The sequence below is a fragment of the Tympanuchus pallidicinctus genome, unplaced genomic scaffold, assembly GCF_026119805.1.
Source record: "Tympanuchus pallidicinctus isolate F22 unplaced genomic scaffold, pur_lepc_1.0 scaffold15, whole genome shotgun sequence".
Lineage (NCBI taxonomy): Eukaryota > Metazoa > Chordata > Aves > Galliformes > Phasianidae > Tympanuchus > Tympanuchus pallidicinctus.
In genome coordinates this window covers 32,356,079-32,379,536 of record NW_026294669.1, presented here as the reverse complement: position 1 = coordinate 32,379,536, position 23,458 = coordinate 32,356,079, and the positions used below count along the sequence as shown (strand labels likewise).

Genomic DNA, 23,458 nt, shown 5'->3' with positions numbered 1-23,458 from the left:
TTTGTTTATGATATTTCAGAAGCTGTACCTAAAGATGAGAATACCAGCTTCCCCTGGACTTTTCTAACAGCAGGTTTTAGATTCCCAAATGAGAACTGCAATAGGTGGAAGCCAAAAGTAAGAAAGCCTATACCAATGAATCAGACAAGTAGAATACGCCTCACCAAAGATGCTCATGTACCAATCATCTGTTTCTGTCTATGCAAAATCATGTACAAGGCTCACAAAAGTTGTTTGGAAATGCTCTAAGTTCACCATGCAAACTATTTAAACTCAGTTCAGCAGAACCTACGTCAAATTTTATGCAGGAAAACCAGAACTGGAGTAAACCACGTGCTCCTGTGTCCCCATTTAAAAACCACAGAATCACAGAATCACCAGGGTTGGAAGGGACCTCAAGGCTCATGTAGTTCCAACCCCCCCTGCCTAGCAGGGCCACCAAACACACACATTCAGATCAGGTTGCCCAGGACCCCGTCCAACCTGGCCTTGAACACGGCCAAGGACGGGGCATCCACAACCTCCCTGGGCAGCCCGTTCCAGGGCCTAACCACTCTCCTTGTGAAGAACTTCCCCCTAACATCCAACCTAAATCTTTCCTCCTTCAACTTGGATCCATTTCCCCTAGTCCTGCTGTTGTCAGCCCTTCTGAAGAGTTTACTCCCCTCCTGGGTGTAGGTTCCCTTCAGGTATTGATAGGCTGCAATGAGGTCACCCCGCAGCCTTCTCTTCTCCAGGCTGAACAAGCCCAACTCCCTCAGCCTGTCCTCATAGGAGAAACCAGGTGCATAACCTCACACCTATGACAAAAGCTACCACCCAAAACCAAACAGATATTGCTCCAAGGCTAATTAAGTCTCGTAACTTAATTGCTGCTGCATTTATCAAATTTCAGCAGCAAAGGTAAAAGTACATTTTGAACCACCTGAAATACATTCCAAAGACTTCTAGCAAGTCACTTCTACCCTGAGGCTTTTGTGTCAGTGCTGAACATATTGCTCCTGCCAGTACAGGTCTCATCAAGGCACCTCAGGCATAGTAAGGCCAGTATGATCTTGCTACCCAAACTTCTATTGCAGTAATGGGATTACAGTGAGAATCGGTTCAAAGATGAAATAAAGTGTTCAGTTAAAGCCATTAAAAATAGTTACTTTGCTGTCAGATTATTAATCGTCTGTCATAATATTCTTAGAGGTGATTATAAAAAGTATATTTCTGTGTAGTCAGAACGCCCTTCTGTCAGACGCTGTGGTAAATGAAGAGCCAGCAATAGAAACACTGCCTCTGCACAGAAACACTGCCATCTCTCGACAGCACCAGGCAGGCAGCCACTGACTGCAGCCAGGCATGCACTCAAGATGTTGCAAACACCAGGTTAGCTGTTTTAAACATTAATGGAATATTTTGTTGTTGTTGTTGTTTTGTTTTAACGTAGCTTTATCTTACCTTTCTGGTAAGAGAACGCGTTGTTCTGCAAACTCAGGATAATTCATTAAGCCACGGTAACCTGCTTTTCAGACAGAGCTCAGTTGAACCAAATTATTTTTCCTCCAGGCACCCAATTTTGTTCTTTCGTTGCTGTAGCACTGGAGACTTCAGCAGTTACTCTTGGTACCTGCAACACAAAAGCAGATTTAGTGCTGGAAAATCACTGAAAGATGCAGCATGAAATACTACAAAGCCAAACACAGCTTTTTCACACAAAAGTTGCATCAAATGAAGCAGCACATTGTGAGCCAGTGTTGCTGCTGCTGTGCTATTGATCAATGAGACCCTGTCCTGAGGCTCTCCTGCTGAAAAGCTTCACCTCAGCCCTGTGGGCAGGGAACAGGGTCTGTGCAGCAGCATATACTGTGGTTCTTCAGAGGAAAAACACACACATTTCTAGCAAAAACACCAGCATCTCTCTCACTGGAAATGAATCATTTATTTCATACCCTTTGTGAGACAGTTAATAGCTTCTTTTTTCCCCTGATTAATACCAATACAACCGTGGTAAGGGCAAGAATAGATTTTCTGCTTGGACTGGTTAATTTTCACGATTATTTTGCAAGGCTTCTGGGTCAACCACTGAGGCATCTGCGTGTTCACTATCCTTCAGTGACACATAATGAAGGCATAAGTGAATACTGCAAAATTTGGAGATTCTAGTTTAGAGGGAACATGAAACTGTGCCAATGGAACAAGTGACCTGTTCCAAATTTCAGTTATGATATATGGTAGAAATTTTTAAAATATGTATTAAGGAATATTGAAAGATAGCAGCTATTTTAAAAGAGCATGGCCTTGAAATAGAGACAAGAAGAAAAATGTTCATGCACTTCAGGCAAGTCTCCCACTATACCACACAAAGTGGTATAGCATCTCCCAAAAGAAAATCTGGACAATAACCACAGATTCAGATTCAGAAGGCCTGGGTACTTATTAGGAAGGAGATTCTGAAGGAAGGAAAGTTGGCAGCAATGCAATACAGGCTGCTGAAGTGTACGAGGCCTTGAAGTACATAATAAATACATGACTTTGGTCTTTTGTGTTTCCCTGCCTTCAGATTCTACCTCTGGAAGCACGCATTGCTTCTTGTTACTTTAAACTGTAATTAACTGGAAAATTATATTTTTTAAGTTGTCTTTGCTGACATGTCTTAATCTCCCTAATACAAGTGTAATTCTTACCTCCTTCACCTACTCCCATTAACGTGACTGGCATCCCCACCTTCCCCTCAGCCCTGCAGACATGCATTTCTCCACCAGTCCCCTCAGAATCACCCCAACGCTGAGGGGCCCTGTATGAGGGACTGGCTATGAGGGATTCCCTCCCTTAGACAAAAAGAAGAGACTTATGAGTAGACAGAGTGCCCCTGCTCCAGGTTTATGCTGTAAGTCAACCAGTCACTTAACACCACATGAAGGACTGCTTACCTTTTCTTCTAACGCATCCAATGAAGGAGGACCATGGACTTCAGGAACTGAGAAGCAATCTGGCAGGCTGAAGCTGACAAGAGGTTGAACCACCTGTTGAACTGCAAAAGAATATTAAGATCTGTGAGAAGTGGGGATTTGGTTCACTGGGAAAGCCTTTGGTTGGTGGGAAGTGGTACAGCGACTTCCACTGAAGCTGCTCCTGAAAGGAAATGCAACTTAAGAATAACGTGCAGATTTCTTTTTCAATGCCAAGTTAGTCAATGCTGGGGGAAACGACTCAGAAATGCATTAGGTTATTTGTATCTTCTAGGCAAGAACAAGCACCTTACGGATTCATGTAAGAGAGGTCATCAGGCTCCACAAAGGCCTCGGTGGAAGACATTCAGCAATCTGCAGTGTGCAGGCATAGGAGTAATGTCCTCTGCCTGCTTCAGGAGCCACGGACTGCTATCACAGCACTGCTCCACGCAGTGGCTGCTGCTCAGATTAAATCCTCTTCCCACCACCTGAGCTCAGCACACTGGAGTGGGTGAGACAGGGCACCTCCTAACCCCCAGATCCCGCCATACAATGACACAAGCTAGAGCTGCAAGAATAGGGCAACTGGAAGACATTCAGAAGTGCACTCGTGATCCCCGCTGAAATCCTCATATGGATGTATCTAAAAACACTTTCAAAGTGGAAATGAATTAGAACTGGTTGAATTTGTGTCCATGAATAATTTAGCAGCTACATTTTGTGTTAATTGTTGAATAATTTATTCACAAATAAATTTTCTCCGTTATTTGACCTCTGCCACAGAGTAAATGACTGCTATTTGGCAAATAAATTACTGTACAATATTTATATGAATACATTAATTCTGAATATATTTGCCTATTACCCCATTACTTCCAAATTCAATTTTCTTAACCCTTCCTCTTGCAGTTTGCACTCATTGCAGACAGCAGTCAGTCTTCATTTAGAAGCTGTTCCTATTGCCTAGTCTGGTTCAATCTAATTACATGTCTCAGTGTATATTCCAAACTATTTCAACCCGTTCTCAGCATGTTCCTTCCATATGAAGTCTGGAGATCAGCTGCAATAGACATGGCAATGTGCAAGAGAGTGCATCAGTGGCTGGCTGGATGTGGGCAGCAGCAATTATGGGAAATACTTAAACAGAGATGTGGGGTTTTTTTGAAGGGCACCTGAGCATACACAAAATCTCACAGACATTTGGCAGGGACTAAATACATAATCCTTGGGCTTCTGAGAAAGTCATCTTCTGACATATTCTTTTTATCTAAACTCCAAGGCTGCCAGTGTTGTACAGTTACAATCATAGTCTAGAAGGTGAACGCTTCCATTCCTGGAAGTGCACAAGACCAGGTTGGAAGAGGATTCAAGCAACATCACTTAGTGAAAGGTGTCCCTGCTGATGGCAGAAGAGGTGGAAGTAGAAGAACTTTAATGTTGCCTGCAAACCAAACCATTCCATGATTCTTGCATCCACTGAAATATAGATCATGCTGCCTTACGGACATCTTTTCAAGGACATCATACTTTGGTATTTATGGAAATGGCGTTTGTGAGAAATGGATTACTAGCTGCACAAACTTGCTTAGAATATTTGTAGTCAACACGTACTTGAGAAACTTGTCTGAAAACTACCTTTGCTCTCTCCTCTTCGAAATGAGCAATGCACCTATAAAGAAATCACGCTGGACTGAATTCTGCCTTCAAGACAGCTGCAGCAACAGAGAAGTAGCAAGGCACCGCACTGCATGTTCAAACATAATTAAAAAGTGATACAAGACCTGCATAATACATAGTTGACAGGATATTTGGTTCACAGATTTATGGTAAACATAAGGCTGTTTTCTTCTAACCATGCTCCTGTGACTTTGAATCCAGCAGCTATCCTAGACAAGGCAAGAAGAGAACATGACCTACGTGAGCCCTGTGGTTTGAGGGCTCCATGCGAGTGGTTTGCTGCAATTTGCAGAACTGTGCAATGAGAGAACAAAGCTAAGGAGAACTTCTGCAGGACTTTATCATCCTTCACTTGCCACTTTTTAATGAAAAGCATAAAAAACTTTACTGCTAAATTTGCTTAGACAAATTGTCAGTTAAAGGCCATAATCCCCCAATAATCACAGTGACAGCTGATTATTTTTTTTTTTCCTGGAGGAGGTCAGCATCTTGGATATAAATATTTAACAAAGCCCATCACTGTAAACATGAGGATTGGTAATTTTGAGCCCCTTCTACATTCAACCAAACCAAATGCTTGTTGGGCTGGCATTTCTGCATTGGCAGAAATTCTGCATTGACCACATGGGAAAAGGAACACAGTCAAAATGATTCCCGCTCTTCCATGCTAGAAATGTTAGGTGAGGATAGTGAAGAGCGCATACATGCTGCTGTAATCTACTTGGAGGCCTACTGTTCTCTATCAGAGAAGGAAGCATAGGAAAATCCTTGTACTCTGTAATTTAATACCACCATTGCAGGTTGAAACACCTCGCACTGCACCTCTAGAAAAGGGTATAAAGAAGAGACAGGGCACTGTGTACAACTGGGATGATTTCATCTCCTTCATTCAGAGAGTAAATGTTGACTGAGACAAGATCTTTGTCCTGCAGGGATCATACACACTCTCAGCCTTTCTTGCATCTTTTCCTCTCTTTTCCTAAAAAGAGCAATACAAGAGCTTCCTTCCTGGTTTTTGAGTGCCTCTTGCCCTGAGTTTGAATAGCTACCTGCTTTCAGACCATAGCCAAGGTAACCCAGGAATGAAAAGCTCCCCAAAACACCTTCTATTTTATTTTTTTTCCCTCTTGTCAAATGTAACTGTTTAATGATTTCTGTTTGTTTGTTTTTCACTTCACTTCACTTGTTTTTCTGTGGGAACAGAAAAAAAATCAATCTGGAAAATCTTCTGGAGAAGGCTTCATCGAATACCGCCTACAGCCATTATACAGAAGGAGAATCACAAAGCTGCACAGTGCCACTGTGTCACTGCCTTTCATACAAAATGGTGAGGGGTTGGTTTTGTTTCTTTTTTTAAGAGAGATTTCCCAGCTTGCTATCAGCTCCGAACATAACTACAAGGATAAAAACTGGGAAGGCCATCTCCGATACTCAGCATTACACATCATGGAACGTGCAATTAGATGACGGATCTTGATCTTCACACAGTGGGAGTGGGCTGTATTTTTCATTTATTCTCTTTGCAATTCCACGCGCTGCTCTTCTGTTCTTTGTTACCTCAATTTTAATTCATCACGTCCATTATTTCCTTCTAAACAATTTAACTTACTTGCAGATGGAGAAGCAGAGAAGGGGAAGAGGGATTTGCTGCTCTCACTTTTTGCACCTGCTTGCTTTCACCTACAGGACACTCTTTTTCATGCTTATTCTCTCATGTCTCTTTCAATTATAGGCAGTTTTCTTCAAAATGTTCTGAGTAGCCTCACAAGGAGGGCCTAGCTGTTTTTCTTACTTGCATTCTTCTCTTCCAAAGGTATAATTAGTGGTATCCCTTGGGATTTAGTGATGCTCTTCCCTTGAAACAGATTATCTACTGTCATCTGCTTTCTGGATTTCACATTCCCCAGGAAGTATTCTTTTACTGAGCTATAATACTCACAGCTGAATTTATTGGAAAATCTGCACCACTTGTAAAGGCCAAAAAGCAGGTGGTACTTACATGAGACGTGGATCTTGAAATAATCCACTAAAAAGAGAAAATTCACCACAAAATAATTTATTTCTTACAGTTTTTTATAGTGTTTCTTATATTTCTTATCTAATATCTAATCTAATTATCTAAAATATCTAAAAATCTAATAGTATCTAATATATTTCTTACAGTGTTTTGATTCACTCATGGTCCTGCCTACGAAATGATGCACTCATCACAATTTCTGGATATAAAATTTCTGGATAGCATATGAGTAGGAAGTCCTTAACGGAGATCTCTGTCTGGTTCATAAAATAGTGCTTATAGTTTTTATAAACCAGGAATGACTGCAGAAGGTAAGCATTTTTTGGCTGGCCATGGCCAGTGTAACATCACCTAACATTTCTTCAGTAACCAGAAAATATATTGATCTGTTTCTTCACCTGGCACATGCAAATCCTGGGCTAGGTGCTTTGTTTAGTAAATAATCAGAATTACTTGTCATTTTTAACTAGCTAGATCCTTTTCAGCTTTGGTTTCTGAAGATCCTGGGGAAAAGCAAGCACCAATCTCTCCAACAGGTTTCTCCCTTCCTGCGAAGGTCAGGAAGCCCTTGGTGCCAACTGGATTGACACAGGAGGCTTCACAGCACTCAGCATCTACTTCTCCTTCCCACATTTGTCTATGTCCTTCCTTGTTCTCCCATAACTCTATCACCTGGGATGGTTTTGACAATTCTTTCCTACATGCTCCATCTGATTTAGTTTTCTTATATTTCCCCAGGGACTTGAATTGCTGTTCATGCCCCATTTAGTTTCCTTTTAGAGAGAACACCTCTCGGTGTAAATGTAGTGTCCTTAGCCCCAGGAACATGAAGGGGAGTGTGGAGCAATTTCAAGGCTGCTCAATTTCTTTGACTCTTACTTTGCTCACTTTCCTACTGTTCTTCAAGGAGGAGCTCTCTCTAGACCTATAGAGTTTAGTCAGTGCACCAATCTGATTTCTCATTTCATGCGTTCTTGGCATAGTCTGCATGAAAACATAGCCCAGTCACAGCTTTCGTCCCCTTGCTCTCAGCAACAAGATGTCACACACTTCAACCACCAATCACTCCTTGGGATAAAAGGAGAAGTCTTACAATAAGTACCAAGCCGTAATGCTGGAGTGTTCTCAAGTATGGCCAGTCCCTCACTGCTCCTGGTTGCTCTGCCAACAGCAAAAGCCCAGGGGATGAACCAGTTGGATTGCAGCATTTCAGAGAAGTACTTGCTTCTCTGGAAGGCAGCTTTTAGAAATGTAAACGTGTGTAGGAGGATCTATGCTTTAGGCTGGCTCCTCAGAACAGAACAACTTTCAATTAATTTTCTTAAATGCTGCCACAGGCTCCTCTTAAATTGATGAGAAGTGCATTTCACTTTTCTTTACAGAAAGGCATTGTAGATTACACTTAATCTGATTAGGCAGAAAAAAAGAAGAAGAAAGCCAGCTGTGTTCTGAGGGCTTTAAATATCTCCTTTTAAACAGAGAACACTGTTTATATCAATCCATATTAGTAAGAGGTAAAGCATAGTTAAACAATCATTTAAAAATATCACATAACTATCTTATTATTGAAGTCTCCTTTTTATGAAGGCATCTTACAGATTAAAAAAAAAAAAAATCTGAGCAAAAACTGTAATTTACTGACTCTGAAAGTGTTAAAGAATTAAAGCGGTAGAGATTTAAGATTATCTACCAAGGAAATGAGCCTTGAGACCTGTATCACAATGTATTTGGCTACAATTTCATTTCTGAGGGAAATTATATTAAAAAAAAAAATAAAAAAAAATCACATAAATCTTTTCAAATAAGAAAAGAGATACTGAGGAATCAGGATGAGATTACATCTCCTGGCCATTACTTCCATCCAGAGGACTTCATTTTGCAAAGGAGCTGAATAACCTTACCCACACGAGCAATGAAAAGCCAATTCGTCACTTTAAATCAATGGTCCCAGTTGACTTAATTGAGCCCTGAAAAAGGCCCCTGAGGCTAGCCTGTGTCAGTGAAGGCTGTCCTGCTTATGACAAAGCAAGGAACAGAAACCCACACTCCATTCCTTTTTCATTTCAGCAAGGTAGCGACCTTACTACATGTTTGTTAGCTAACGGATGAAAGCAGAACCATGAAGACCGTTGTTAATGGGAGAGGGGAGACTGTAAGCTTGTCTTCAGTTTGGATATTTGTCCCACACAAACACAAAACCAAATCTGACATTTATCCAATTACTCTGACACAATGTCCTCAATGAGGTAAAGATCAGAAGCATGAGGGGATGCTGAAGAGAAGGTTAAAAATGACGTACAGCTACACTAACCATTGAGGCTTAAGAAGAGTGAGACGATAGGGCCAAGCTATCTGTACTGTAGCAAGATGCAATGGACTGAAAGTAAAAAGAGGTAAATTTGAATTTGTGATAGGTAACATGACTGGAAACAGAATTGTGTACAACAGATCAGTTGGGAAGGATCTTTAAAAGTCGCTTAGTCCAATTGCCTGATCAGTAATCAGTAAGGAAAGGCACTAATTTTACAAATGATTCACAGGCATCCAAAAGAAGACAAGGAACTTACCGATGTGTTACGCCAAGGAGAATGCTTCACTTGTCTAACTGACTGGACAGTGGTGGTCAAGAGCATTTGGTCAGCTTTCTTACTTGTTTCATCCTGGTGGCCTCCATCATCTGATATTCAGAAGACAAAGAAAAGATGGTATTTTGTTGCTGTATTTTTTTTCTTTCCTACTACCATCTGAGCTACGAGACCTACAGCAACGAGGTATCTGATGCCAGATGGGATAACTGCTGCTGCAAAGAGCAGATAATCTGAACCCATTTCAACGCTTTCACCCCCATACCCAAGCTTCATTGTCAACTTAAGCCAAGACAAAGCAGCCATGCTCAGCACAGTTGACAAGTTCACACCAATCAGGAGATCAGATCATCTTACAAAGGATAATAGCTATAGTTCATGAGATGTCCACATTATTGTATGCTTTATCATCTTTACCCAAAAGTCAGCAGGAAATGAATATAACAACATCAGCAGCAAGAGCCAACCTTCCTGGGAAGGCATGCTACCTGTTTAGCAGTAAGCAGCCCAGGATATAATTAATTTAACCTAGCCCTACTCATCTGATGAGCTCTTCTGATGAAAACCTCCAGAACCGACTTTTCCTTAAAGATAACACCAACTACATTGTCCCAGAAGCAATCCACCTTCTAAAAGCAGTTCCAACTTCCAATTTCAGTGCACAGGGCCATGGCGGATTCACCACCAGCTTGTATCAGAATTGAATGACTTTCCCAGATGTCTATTGTAGCTCACACAGAAGTCAGGAGCAAACAGTAGATATTAAATGGCATTTTTCCAATTGTGTTATACATGACATTCAAACAACTGCAGTGACTTCTTCTAAATTAACTTCTGACAAAAGATGAAATAAGCAGTCCAAATTTAGAGGCTTCATCATGAAATAAACATCAAAGAAGGAAGCGATGCTGTTAGACAATAGATTTCTGCTGAAAACACAAGTGCATGTCATACAGATAGTTTTAAGATCAAGATGTAAAATAGGTTTGTAAATATCATACTATCACTCATGATTCAAAAATCAGCCAGCAGGACGAGAACCAAAACAACAAATGTATGAGCTGTAATCATATCACCAGACATCCTTTATGTCTCTAATAAAACATTGGAGTTCACTTCCCGCTGAGAGTAGGGAAAAGCTGATAGTACTCTGATGTTGTTGCACGGCAAACCAGAGAAACCTTGTCTGCAGATAAAAGAAACATAAACTGTAATGAAGACATGCTTAAAAAAAAATAATAATAAAAAAAAAAGCTCTTCCAGCCTAATAGCCTAAAGGCATCTTAACTAAAATGTCTGAGAATGAAAACTGATCTGTTTAATTAATGCTGAGCTCTAATCGTTAACAGTAATTACATAACAAAAACTATCTCAAGACAGGGATTCATACACTAGGAAATTAAATACAGTAGACAAAACAGTAATTAAAGAGCTGAACATTTTTGCTTATGAAACAGCACTTCGTACATTCACACTTGCATAAACGCTACATTGTGTGTTTCAGCTGTGGCACAGAAGAAACATCTGAGCTGGTGATGTACCTGACATTGCACTTCCAACATGATCTGCTAGGTTTTGCTTCTATACACATGAAGAAGCCACAAACTGCTGCTTCCCATGCTTTCCTTCCTTGACATCACTGGTTGTCAGGTGACCATTGGTCACCGAGCCAGTACTTTGAGAGCAGCATAAGCCATAGCCAAAGAAATTAGGAGGCATCAAATGAAGTTAGAAATTAACAAGCTTAGAATAAATGGAGACACACGTCAAATACAGCAGTAGGCTATAGATCTGCAACTGACACAGACACCAAACATACCTGGATAAAATGACTGCATATTGATCTTGTGGATGCAAAATGAAAGATTCTACCTCGGAAATCAGAGCTGCAAACGGCAGAATGCAGCCTGGAGACTCAGGAAAGCCTGATGACTGCCTCGTTACTGAGACCTAACCCCTCCCTGTGGCTACTGCTGGCACACAAGACAAAGAGGCCTTTCAAGACCCCCATTTTACTTGGAGATTTTGAGAGTGGGTCAGCCTTTTCCTCATTCCCCCTCCAATTCCTTTTTGTCACAATACATTAGTTTGCTACCATGCTTTCAAAAGGTTGGAGTAACAGGGTTACTTGGTGAAATCATGATAGCCATTGTGGCCACTTGCCTCCACAGCAACACGCTTCCCCCTTGAGGCCTCTGCCTTCTGTTAAGGCAGACCCCAGAGATGCACTTGCACTGGAAATGTGCCCACTGCCTCAACAGCTGCAGTAAGCTCTGCATACCAGGTAGGGCTAGAACCACTCCCTGCCTGCAGCTGCAACGATCACATCTCTCCCTTGCACCATAATGGATTATGCATGACTAGTGAGCTCCTGCAATCTTGGCTCCCTGAGCTATTTTTAAAAGAGCACAGCAAACCCCACTGGTACAGCAATCTCCACTTCCAAATACCTGCAGTGTTCTTGGCTCTCGCCTCTGCTCCCAGCATTCAGTTGCCATTCTTTCTCCTTTAACTAGAAAGACAGAGCCATCCAAAAGCAAGCAAAGCCAAATGGATCACTTCCTTGCCTGCCTCATATTTCTGCAGCGTGCAAGGCTGGCATTCCTGCTGCCTGGTGATCCCTCAGCATCAGTGCCTCCGAGAGATACAATATTTGATGTTATCAAGAACCTGCTGAGCCGCTGTGGCTAATGCCCTCCCCACGAAGCAGTGCTTCCACCAACCTAACACATCACCCAGGGTTAGCTTGTTCCATCCTTTCTGCTCCCAGATGCTTGCTCAGTTGAGGTCATTTGGCTGCAAATGACTCAGTCTGCTATGCAAAAAAAAGGAGATGAACCCTTCGTCTCCCTCTGGTTGTGTTTTCCCCTTACACCCTTTCCACAAAAAATCAGAGCAGAATTTGGTATAGTCCATCCTCTCCCTTCTGCCTCTGCTCCCCGCTCACAAAAGCTTTCCTTTGTCAGATTTGTTGGCCTGTGACTGACAAGCAATTACAATAAGTAATTTCATTTCAGTGGAAGATAATAAAACGTGATACCGTAACTACCCACAGAGCCTCCAAAGTATTCATGTTCACTCTAATAACCTGGTGAGATGCTGTTAATCTTGACAGAGGCTGCCCAGCAGGTGCTAGGGAGCTGAATCTTCATATTCCTTCACTGTTTGCTGATCCTTCCACAGGGAGAGCTCCAAGCTGTTAAAATGCAATGGCCCTGCTCTATTTTTTAATTACATTTAGTTTATTAGAGGCACAATCAGATGCATAACTAATCTTGGAGCCTGCCCTGCCTTGCTGAGGAGGGAGAGGGGGGTCTGACTCACGCAGGCGCTGCCTCGGCTGTGTGCAGCCACTGTCCTCTGGGAGACAGAGAGATGGGGAAGGGGAATGTGCAGGGCAGGAAGAACTTGGTTGTTTTCCAAAGCAGATGATTTGTACTGACACTTCCCTCCTCTGCCTGGGAACCCCTTTGATGCAAGCTGCTTTTGTTTTCCAATATTCCTGCAAAAGCTAAGTAAAGATTGAGGCTGATTTGTCATTTACATTCAGTCCACTTGTCCCCTCAGGAGCAGAGTGACAACAGGCTGTGTATGGGAGAGAGGATGGATGCGTTTGGTACTGAAGAAATACAGGCATTCCTCTTAGGAATTCTGCATTTACCAACACTGCAGAAGCAATATTGCCTTTCCCTAAGATGCCTCCTGTGGATACCCATCAGCGAGGGAGGAAAGGTAGGAAAAAAGGAGGAGACAGGCAGCAACTCCCAAGAAATGGAGGCAACTTCAGTGCTTCTCAACAGGGAAATTACTTCCGCTCCCCCATGGAAGCACGGGAAGAATTAGCCCCTTTTGTTCAAGCATCACGGATGGCTGTTTTTCACAACAAACCCTAGCTCCTCCCTTTGAGAAAGCAGCACTTGCATCAGGAGCACCTTAGTGCCCTAACACCAGAACAGTGATGTGATGTTTGTTTCTAACTGAAATTCTGGTTACTACTCAAGACATGCATCACCTTGATGCACAGGCCATGGCCTCTGCTCCTGAGCAAGCAGAACCCTGCTCTGCTACCAGAACAAAGGCAAAACCACCCTGTTTAGCATCCTGCAGCACTGCAAAGGATTGCTAAATGCTCATGACCTGATGAGGCCAAGAAGGAGCTCACAGAAAATGATGGTCTGAGCAGTGACCTTCACAGAGGCCAACCTGGTCTCCCCGAGCCCCAGGTGGTGCAGAGGGCAACAGAGAGAGTTTCTACAGCAGAGATTATGGGTTGGGTTTTTTTGACAACCTTGTTTTCTGTAACCAAAAGTACATCATAATGGAAGTGAGAAGGCAGAGATCTCTTTGGAGATGGATATTTTGAGGACTACATTGTAATTATGCTCCTTTTCAAGACTGGCAGTCAGAAGACTTGCTCACAGCCAAGGGGAAAAGGTCGAAAAGGCTGTTACTGAAACTTCCAAGTCTGACTGCAAAGCAAGAATCTAAGCTACAAGAGGACCAGCACATTCCTCATTAAAATCCACCTGACTGTTTCTCAACAGCGTCTTATTCTTGTTACTAAATTGTTTTCCAAGCTCTTGAGAAGTAACTGAAATGCTAGAGAAGCAACTGAACTCTGAAGAAAACAGCAACTGTGATATGACTGTCTTCATTCTTCCAAAGATATCGTGAAGATCTCTATACAAGAGCAGGTGGGCTCCAGGATAACACTGCCAATATCAGCTCTTTAAAAACAAGCTACATATAACCCATGTCTTACTCCCTCACAAACGAAGAAGTGGAGTGGTGTAAGCATTGTTTCAGTCTTCTGTTCTTCAACCAACAGATCCCCAGATCCTGCTGAATTTAGGGGAAACACAGTATTCCTGGTGGAGAACACTCCTATGCAGCACACTGTGTGGACCCCTCTGAGAGCTAATTCCTGTGCTCCCCTGTCATTTCTTTACAATTAGATTAAGCTTCAAAGGAGGCATAATGCATATTTTGCAGATAGCCAAGCTGTAGCTTTCTCCAAACACTGTTCAAACAAAAAGCTGTAGGATGTTGCTGCTATTGTCTGGAAATCTTACATCCTTGGACACAGTGGCCTTTAATCCAGAGGGCCTTCTTGAGTTTGCATACTAAAAATGGGAGGAAAAAAAAATGAAATTCAGAATTTTTTTTAATAATGAGAACATGGGAAATAAATAACCTTGGGCCTTCTCCCCTCCAAGAAGAGAGGTGATGTAAGAGCAAGCTAAGCACAGCTGACTTGTCTGGATTTAGAAGTATGGTCCAAAGCAACAAGAGAGCCTCTTGCATAAAATAAAAAGGTCAAGAGTATAAAGATGTGATCTCGCTGGGGGAAGAGAGCCAAGAAAACAGTTCCCTATTTAAATAGCTGATTAAACAAAATATAATTAAGGCTAGCTTGGCCCCTTTCCCAGAGTTCATAAACCCATACAAGGAATCTCCTTTGGGGGCAGTACCACCTGACATGTGCCTTATTTAAATCAGGGCATTTAAATAGCTGACCTTTTTTAGTGCTGGCTCCTGCTTGTTCATGTACCAGCATCTCTTTCTGCAGCTAACCTTTTATCCTGCAGCCTGCCTGCTTGTGGCTTCCCCACCTTAAGTCACAGCACTGATTTAGCAGGAGTTGAATGGGATAAACTTGAACTAGGAAAGGATGAGAAAAGGAAAGCCTTTGCTGCATTTTTATTTCCTAGGTCCCACTCATTGAACAATGGCCTGGTTAACATAGCCTCAAAGGGCTGAGTGACTGAAAATCCCCAATTGTAAAAACGAAACTACACTCTGAGAGCAACATTACACCAAGCTAATCCATGAGGATATCTGGACTATTGCCATCAACTTTGCAGGTACCCCAAAGCCTCACTTTGCCTTCATTTTGCCCTGCTGCACTCTCTGCTGGATTGGTACCAGTAACCCACTGCTTAGCTAAGCCTGAGGAACAGATTTTTAGCAGCAAATTAAATCTCCTGGGCACAAACCCAACATAACCTGTTCTGCTGCTTCCAGACACGCGTCTTGCATCCTATGAGCCCAAGCTCAGGCAGGCATGGCTTTCCATATCTGTACTGATCGCACAGATCTGTCATCCTTTTGTGCATGGAGCACAAGCAATTTCTCTTTCAAAAAGAAAAATATTGCACCAGAAAAGCACTCCAACTCACAACCTGGAAAACCACAAGAAAGAGTGGGATGGAGCTTCTATCTAAAATACTCACTAAGGTCTTGATTCAAAATCCTTGAAGTCAGCAAGAGTTTTTACATTGACTACAAGAGGTTTTGCATCAAAATTTGATCTGGGAAGGAAAAAAGGATTGCAGTTATTGAGGGCTTTCATTAAAGTAGAACAGTGACTCCAACACAAGTGTCAGAGCTAATGAAAGGACAAATGATGGTGCATTGCTCAGCAAGACATGCATGCTTATCCTGCACAGTAAGTTATGCAGTAAACACTTCCCTTCCAGAATACATTTACTTAATCTTGATTCCTCTCAAATCTTATTTCAAGAGAACAATATAAATTCAGAAAGTGATCTTCCAGATATACACAGTGCAAGTGTAAAACATGTCCTCAGTCAGTAAGTCCAAAAGCTAGTCAGACTTCATCTCCCACTTATTTACAACGCCACAAATATTTCCCAAGCTCTTGATTAAAATCGTACTGATGTTAGTCTGAATTGATGCTCCTCCACATACTCAGCACACACTGCTGCCCACTCTTCAGAGGAGCACTGATGTCAAACGCTTTCAGAAGCAGAGTGGACACAATCCTAAACAAACAGCGTTGAATGAGGCTGATGGAGAGATGGAATATTTGGCTTTTGTATCCGAATCCCTGGGAAATGTCTCAGCAGCCTTTATGACCCCCATCACAGTAAGCAGCACAGATCTCAGAGATGGATCTATGAGATGGAAGGTCATGAGCGAAACATGCATCGATATTTACCTGCTGGTAATGGGCAAATGGAGCTGCTGAAAAAATAACTCACAGCAGCTTTACCAGGCCTGCTGATTTATCACTTGTTTCTCCCTCTCTCCTTTAAGAAATTTCTTTGAATTGCATCCGTTGCATGTCCACTACCAGAATGCCCACATGAAAACTGACTCTCATGGCTGGCAGTTCCACAGTCACTTAGTCTCCCCTTCAGTGAACTATAGCCTCAAGCTGGAAAGACCAGAAGAGCCTACTTAGAGATTTCAGCCCATTAGTTTAAAGGAGCAAGATGAATGGAAACTCCCAGTTACGTGCCTAAATAGGGAAACCCAAGGATGCCAAAAAAGACACAGACCATGGCAATGTTCTTTAAAAAGAAAAAAAAAACCAACCAAATACTCCTCTTGCCCCATGCTTTAGCTATCAGCCACCAAGTTTTCTAATATATGAAGTGATTTTTTTTAAACTACCATCAGTGCTTCATTTGAATTTATAGCCATAAGGCTATTTTCCTGCTAATTCTAATACTCATTTAGACTCTTTGTTCCTTCAACTTTCTTTCACCTAGTTATACTAGCATGTATTTCCAGTATGACATTCTTAATAACTTATTTTTTTCTCTGATCAACTTCTCCATTGTCCCTACCAAGACATATTGCTCTCTTTTCTCTCCTCTAACACTTCAGGAAGGAAGCACTTTCTTAAGACCATTACCTAGAGTTAATGACCTAGAATCTCAAATATCCTTAAGCATACTTCCCTCCTCCAGAGCTGCAGGGGGCTGCGGTTTCACTCAGGCACACGTACTATCCAGAACATAAACAGACCCACATAGAACACTCAGGACTATTCTGATCTTCCTTCTTCAACAAGTTTCATTTGTCCCAGTATTTGATGGCTCTGAGAAAAGTTGATATTAGAAGCATGAAAGGATGAGAAACCATAGCCCAAATCCAGTTCAAGCCAAGCCTTTACCAGCCTCCTGCTCTGCTTACAGGGCAGTTACATACAGAGAACTGGCATCTTATAAACCTGCTCACAACACAGATATCAGCAGGAGTCAGTTTTCCACTTCTGACACACAAAGAAATGGAGACACGTTGCCTTTCCCTTCCCTCCTTGGGACAGAGGTAACCCCATTTCCCTCCCTCCTTCCCTCCAAGAAATGACCACATTTCCAAACAAAATGCAGATCCTGCACATTGTTCCAAACACCCTGACTTAAACACCAGCATAACGGCATTGCTCCTCTCAGAGAAAGATGCTGAGAACCCATATTGATCCATTTGCAAAGGTTAGGGAGAGAACTTCCCTTTAGCCCTCTACCAAAATGATCTCGGTCATCAGAAGATCTGTGGTAGAAATGCTCTTGTGCCTACTTGATTTGCAGAGTCTGCTTTTTTTCCTCGTGTGTGGTTTGTTTTAAGCCTCACTTACATAACATTTATTTATCACAGCCACGCAGGCTAATTCATGTATATGTATTTAGTATAAAAGCGTTTGAATTAATGTTCCCTGCGTGTTTACTTTGAAGGACTGAATGCCCCCTCAGGAAGACATATCGATCTTGAAGGAGGCCGTTCTCCGATGAACGCAGCTTCCTGCAATATTTATGGCATCTGAAGTCTTTTCTCTGCTCTTGATCTCTTGGAAAGGGATCCCAGAGGAGGGCGACAAAGACTGGAGAGGGTAGGAAGAAGTAGTAGTACAAGAGGGGTCCCTCTGCTCCAAGTGCAACATTGAAATGTAAACAGGAAGGTGATCAAGGACTGCTGTTGTTTCTAAATTAAGCACTTACAGTTAATATTAATGAATGTGACAAGAAAAAAAACCACTGAGCCCACTTCATAGAGAGTGCTAAGTTGGAAAAAAAAATCAGCAGCTTTTCTCAGTTTTGCAGCTCGATTCTGCTAATGCACACCTTGTCATCTACAATTTTTAGGCCAGCCAGAAAAACTGGTGTCAGGAAACACTGGAAAGTAACCTCTTTATGGTCTAGCAGTTGCACTCTTTTCAGATACTGCACATGGTCATAGTTATTACTAAAAATACAATAATAAATTCTTCTCTGGCTCTTTCTTCCGAACAGAGTTTGGGCTCTGTAACAGCTGGGAGAATGAGGAGAGCTAACTTGCTGTGCATGGGATGTCCTCCCTCCCTCCTCCTCCATCCCAAATTAAAATCACCCCTCTTTGGGTGACTATTCATTTCACGGCACAGTGAAGAATAAGCAGAAGCATCTCAGAATAGTGAATCCAGTTCCACTAAGTCCAAGTCAAGACATATCACAGAATCACTACGTTATTTGTACTCATTTATTCTTTCTAGGGTTTGGCTGGGGTAATTTCCCTCCTATCCTTGGGCTTTGTGGCTACAAATAGAGCAGGGGTAGCTGGAAACAGCAACTTTTCTCTGGAGTCTCAGTGCACGTGGACAAGAAGCAAAGGCCAATGCAGAAGGGAAATGACTGTGCTCCTGGGGTCCCATTTACCCTCCTCCGTGCTTTTAATTCTCTTTATCACATGCTGTATACAAGCCTATGGCTAATGCACCTCATATATACAAGACAGCTAAGGATATACAAGTCTATCTATACATGCTGCTATGGAACAGATGAGTGAGACTGGCTGCATGGCTAGCAGCCACTTCCCTTCATGTTCTGTTCCCACATGGCAAGGTACAGATAACAAACAGAAAAACACAATCCTGCCATTTGAGAAGGACGTGCCACAACATCCTGCAAAACGAGTAATGAGTCGTTTGCTCTGCTCTTGAGGTCTATGAAACAGTCAGCTTTGCGCTGTGCCTCTCCTCTCCCTTTCCCTTTATAGAAAGCATACTTTGTCAAGAAAATCCAGAAACCAAGGTTGAGACAGGCTAGGAAAAGATGAGACCAGAGGGCACGGTTACACTGTAAAAAATACAGTTTTCAATCAAAGAGCTTAGCTGCAACTGGCTGAAAAGAATTTGATGGAAGAATATGATCAAAACAAATTATTCATGGGAGTAATGTGATGAGAAAAGCAAAGATTCAGGAGAAAAAGCAGGGAGAGGGGGACGGATTTTACAAGCCAAATGGGTCTAAATGGGTGTGACAAGTTTGATTTCTCAGAAGTGACCTGCAACAGAAACTCCCTTGCAGGGACAGGGGATGCAGATGGGATTTCCAGAGGCCAATAAGGGGACAATAGAGGTTTAAAGCATCAAGAGCAGGATAAAGAAGTTGATGATGACATATGTGCTCTTGCCAGCACCTTTCCCAGGCAGTAGGAGGAGGTTCAGCTCTCTGCTATATTAAGATGAGCTATTGAAAGACAATTTCTCCCCATAGGCTCTCAGTCAGTAGAATGGACTGCCTCAAGGCATTTTGGTGGCCAAGAGCAAAATCTTTTTAAAAAGCCGTTACAAAAACCATTACTCATTTCTCAGCAGCTATGGCCTGTGTGGATTATATATCCTCAGCTACAAACCTCCTGGCGACTCTCATTAGGAAAATTCCTCAAAATCAGGCAACCAGAAGTGCCAGCTGTCTCAGGCATCCCACTCCAACCAAAGCTCTGCAATGCTGCAGCTACCCCACGCTCCTCAGGGGCTGTAGCACGGTGCATCGAAGCCCTGTGCCAGACAGCTCCCTCCCAGAGAATAACAGAATGGAAGCCACCAAGCTCCAACTCCCTGACACAGGCAAGGTTGCCACTACATCAGGCTGCCCAGTGCTCCCACCCAATCTGGCCTTTCACACGGGTAGAGCAACTCTAGATCCTTATGGCATACAGAGCTGGTCAGGAGCCACGAGAAGCTGCAGAGGCTTGCTGCACATCAGGCCTCTTTCTGCTTTCACTGGATTTCTGCATTCGGTTCCTTACTGCAGCTTATCGCCAAACAGCCTCTCCTGGCTGCGTAAAGCACTTCCCTTTGCAGTCACTCAGAAAAAAAAGAAGTTACAGAACTTCTCTCACTCAAATATTTGTTTTAAAGGAAGATCAGAAAGCTTCACCATAGCAATGACTCTCCAGGAGAGGTGTGAAATGCAGTGCTTATCAACTAGTTCAACGCTGCAGAGAGAAATGGACATCCGAGCTCATTTTGCTACATAATGTTATTAGTTATATGAAATTAGACTGTCAAATACAGCTTTATAAAATGCAAGCAGAACGCAAGAGGGCAAGGAGGAGAATGAACACACCGGGGACAAATCACTGTCACTAACAACGGAGTGCCTGGCAGACTAAGAATTAAGTTCACTCCTCAGGGCAAGCCATCCCCAGCTGTTATAAATACATTTTAATGCCCCTGTCAGAATGCTGAAGGAGTGAGCTGTGCAGCATGTCAGGTGTTTTCTGTCACTCACAGAGCTGCAAAAAGCCACGTTTCGACTGTAGCTTTGTCACTTTTGCCTCCAGCAGTGCTGAGGCAGCTCCTCCATGGGTCAGATGGGGCAGGCAGTGGTTTGGGAGCAGGCTCAGGCTGCTCCTCCTTCCGTCGCTAAGGGAAGCCATGGATTTGTTGGGTTCCTTGGTCCTCTCTGGACTGTGACACCACATCACTATTTAAAAGGCTGCTTGGGCTTCTCCCTGGGAGACTGACACAGTAGGATTTCAGCCATGCTTGGTTGCTGACAGCATGGCTTCTGGAGACCTTGCTCAAGCTTGCACCAGGAACCCAGAAGGATGAGATGAGGTCAAGCCTCAATCCCAGAGCATGAAAGAAACACTGTGGCATGGTCCACAGAGCCAAATCCCTTCTCTACCCTGTGAGTCCAGCTCCTAATGTCCTCCAGAAACTGCAGCTCAGCTACAGACACCCACACAGGGACAGAGAGCTAGGTTGGAGCCAATTCTCTTCGCTGCTGCTTTATTTTTCATTATTGAGATGCCCCTTCTTCAGAAATGAGTGCGAAGATGGGGCTTTGCCCCAACTGTCAGTTGTGCATTGTCACAGCTGCACAGCACACAAAACCACCGCCAGGAAAAGCAGATCCCAGGTTAGGGGTCCTGCTGGTCTCCAAAATGAAGACAGGCTCTTTTCTGGAGGAGCAGCTCTCCAGTGCTGTCCAAGAGGAGCGAAACTGCATTCCACCTACTAAGTCCACTTCTGGATTGTTGCTGCCTTTCACTTCCCTCTGTTTGGCCCCACACAGAACACAATCTCTGAGCAGTAGGAAATACAGAGTGTTTAAGTCACAGGAGACCAAGCACAATGACAAAACAGGACGCAGCCATGAACAGGCAACACAAAGGGGAGCCTCCAGAAGAGGAGCTCATTTCAAATAAACAACACTTACATCAGAAACACGCTATTGCAAGGCAGCATGCAGGCAGCTGCTCGTTCAGATGAAGAGATTTGTAAGGCTGGGCACTCTTGGGGCTCATGCAGGTATTTGGTACCAGATGACATGGCACGCTTTCCCACAGTCCATCCTGGCAATCCTAACAATAAGATGGACAACCACAGCAGCTACTGACCGGATTCATGGAGACGTTCGGGGCCAAAAGCCAAGGCATCCTTTTGAAACAGAAAGGCTTTGTTTCTGTGATTTGTTTCATCCCTGTTTTATTTCTAAATGGCTCTTGTTTCCCTGCCACCACCTCAGCAATAGTTCATGTACAGTAACATGCCACGCCACCACAAAATGTCTTGGGAAGAGATATTTCATTCGGCTCAGCAGCCCTTAAAGGGAGCGTCTGCTGCCAGACACCCGTGCTCCTCACCCATTGATGCATGAGCCTGTCTGAGTGCAGACTTTGGTTCACTGCATACTGTCTATCAGAGGGAGATTTTATCAGCATTACCGCTGCAGCACTTCTTTAAAAACCAGTGTGGGATCTCATCTTTCTGGGAGCACATGCGTGCAATTTACAACCTGGCAGCCAGCAGCATGGCAACCCAGATTACTTAATTCATCATTTCCTGAGAAGGGAAGGCAGCTGCTGAGGCACAGGGAGGTTTCAGTTGGGCAAGGCCTGGTCATTATCTTTTGAAGTAATGGCTTCAGAAAACACACTCTGGTTCCTAGACTTAAGCTGGATACAAGATTGCATCCCACAAAGTGGAGATCCCATCCTACCGTTAGCTGCACACAACCAAGCCATCACCAGAACAACCCCATAACTAATTCTACTCATGGACGTTCATGAAGCACACAGAGACAACAGAGAGTCTCTATGTCTCGCCCTCCTGAGGGCAGGGACTCAGAACTGTGAGCATACTACTGTGCTATGGAAGACACTCTCCTCTACTGTATTTTAGCATCCTTCAATTCCACATTTTTTCTAGCAGGCATCAACTCCCAGCACCAGAGAGCAGCTGGTCCAAAGGAGCTCCACCAGTTCTGCAAAGCAATATGAGAAATTAAAAATGCATTTCCAGCTTAGCAGATGGAATGAGACATGTGGGGTTAATTAGGCTGCATGTCCTTAGAGACTAGTGGTGGTTTCCCCCTCTGCCACCTAAGTATCAAAAACTCAGAGACTATTTCCTCACAGAAGGCAATCTACATCAGATCCTCAGCTCTTCTCACTGAGGGCAAGGTGTTTCTTTCTCATTGGCATGGGTTCACCTCCCTGCCACGCTTCCTGCCTCAAAAATGTTCACTGGGCTGCTGGGCACCAGGAACTCCACTCGTTAACATGGAAAAACACGTAGGACAAAGAGAAGAAAGGAATAAAAATCGTGACTAGTTTAACTGTCCTTATCTTTCAGCATATCAGTGCAGAGCTCAGTAAAGCCATAAGGAATATGTTCTTGGGTACGTGTGCTTTTCCAGCAGGCTACGAGCTCCTGGGATGCAGCTCAGTCCCTGGACCATTAACAGAGTCCTTGAAAGGACTCTCCCTTTTCATCCTGTTTTTCTTTTTATTATTTTTTTGGTCCCTCTACTGCTGAAGATTCCCCTGTGGAAGTACTCAGAAGCTGTACGGGAGCAGAGGAAGGAGAGCTGCCTGTTTTGCTTGGAGACTTTTGGAGGTGGTTCACACAACACTGCCAACACCCTGCTTGCAAGCTTAAGGCTTAGAAAGTCCATACATAACACATTGCGTTGTTTAAAGGGAGGCCTTGTGTTTGTTCCTGAATTTTCCACTCTTTAGAGAACCGCTGGGCAGCTAAATCTGTCCTTGCTCACAAGCAAGACAGAGAGCCTGGGGAGACAGCGCTGCTCCTGCCAAGGAAATGCCAACCCCGACAGAGCAGGGCTCCTGATAGAGTTTCTCATTGGAAATAATTAAAAAAATAAAATAAAATAAAAAAGCAAAGTTCCCGAAGTGGATGAGTCTTTCCTTTCTAAGCCTCC

General features: G+C 43.2%; 1 long non-coding RNA gene across 1 annotated transcript in view; it reads right to left on the bottom strand.

The window, feature by feature from the left end:
* The window catches only part of LOC128076866 (uncharacterized), a 55,169-nt gene extending 52,150 nt beyond the window's left edge, over positions 1-3,019 (bottom strand). The window contains exons 1-2 of the long non-coding RNA XR_008204705.1: positions 2,919-3,019; positions 1,447-1,615 (exon numbers count right to left, since the gene is read on the bottom strand). This is a non-coding gene — a long non-coding RNA (uncharacterized LOC128076866). The remainder of the gene's footprint in view (positions 1-1,446; positions 1,616-2,918) is intronic.
* Positions 3,020-23,458: the final 20,439 nt, after the last annotated feature.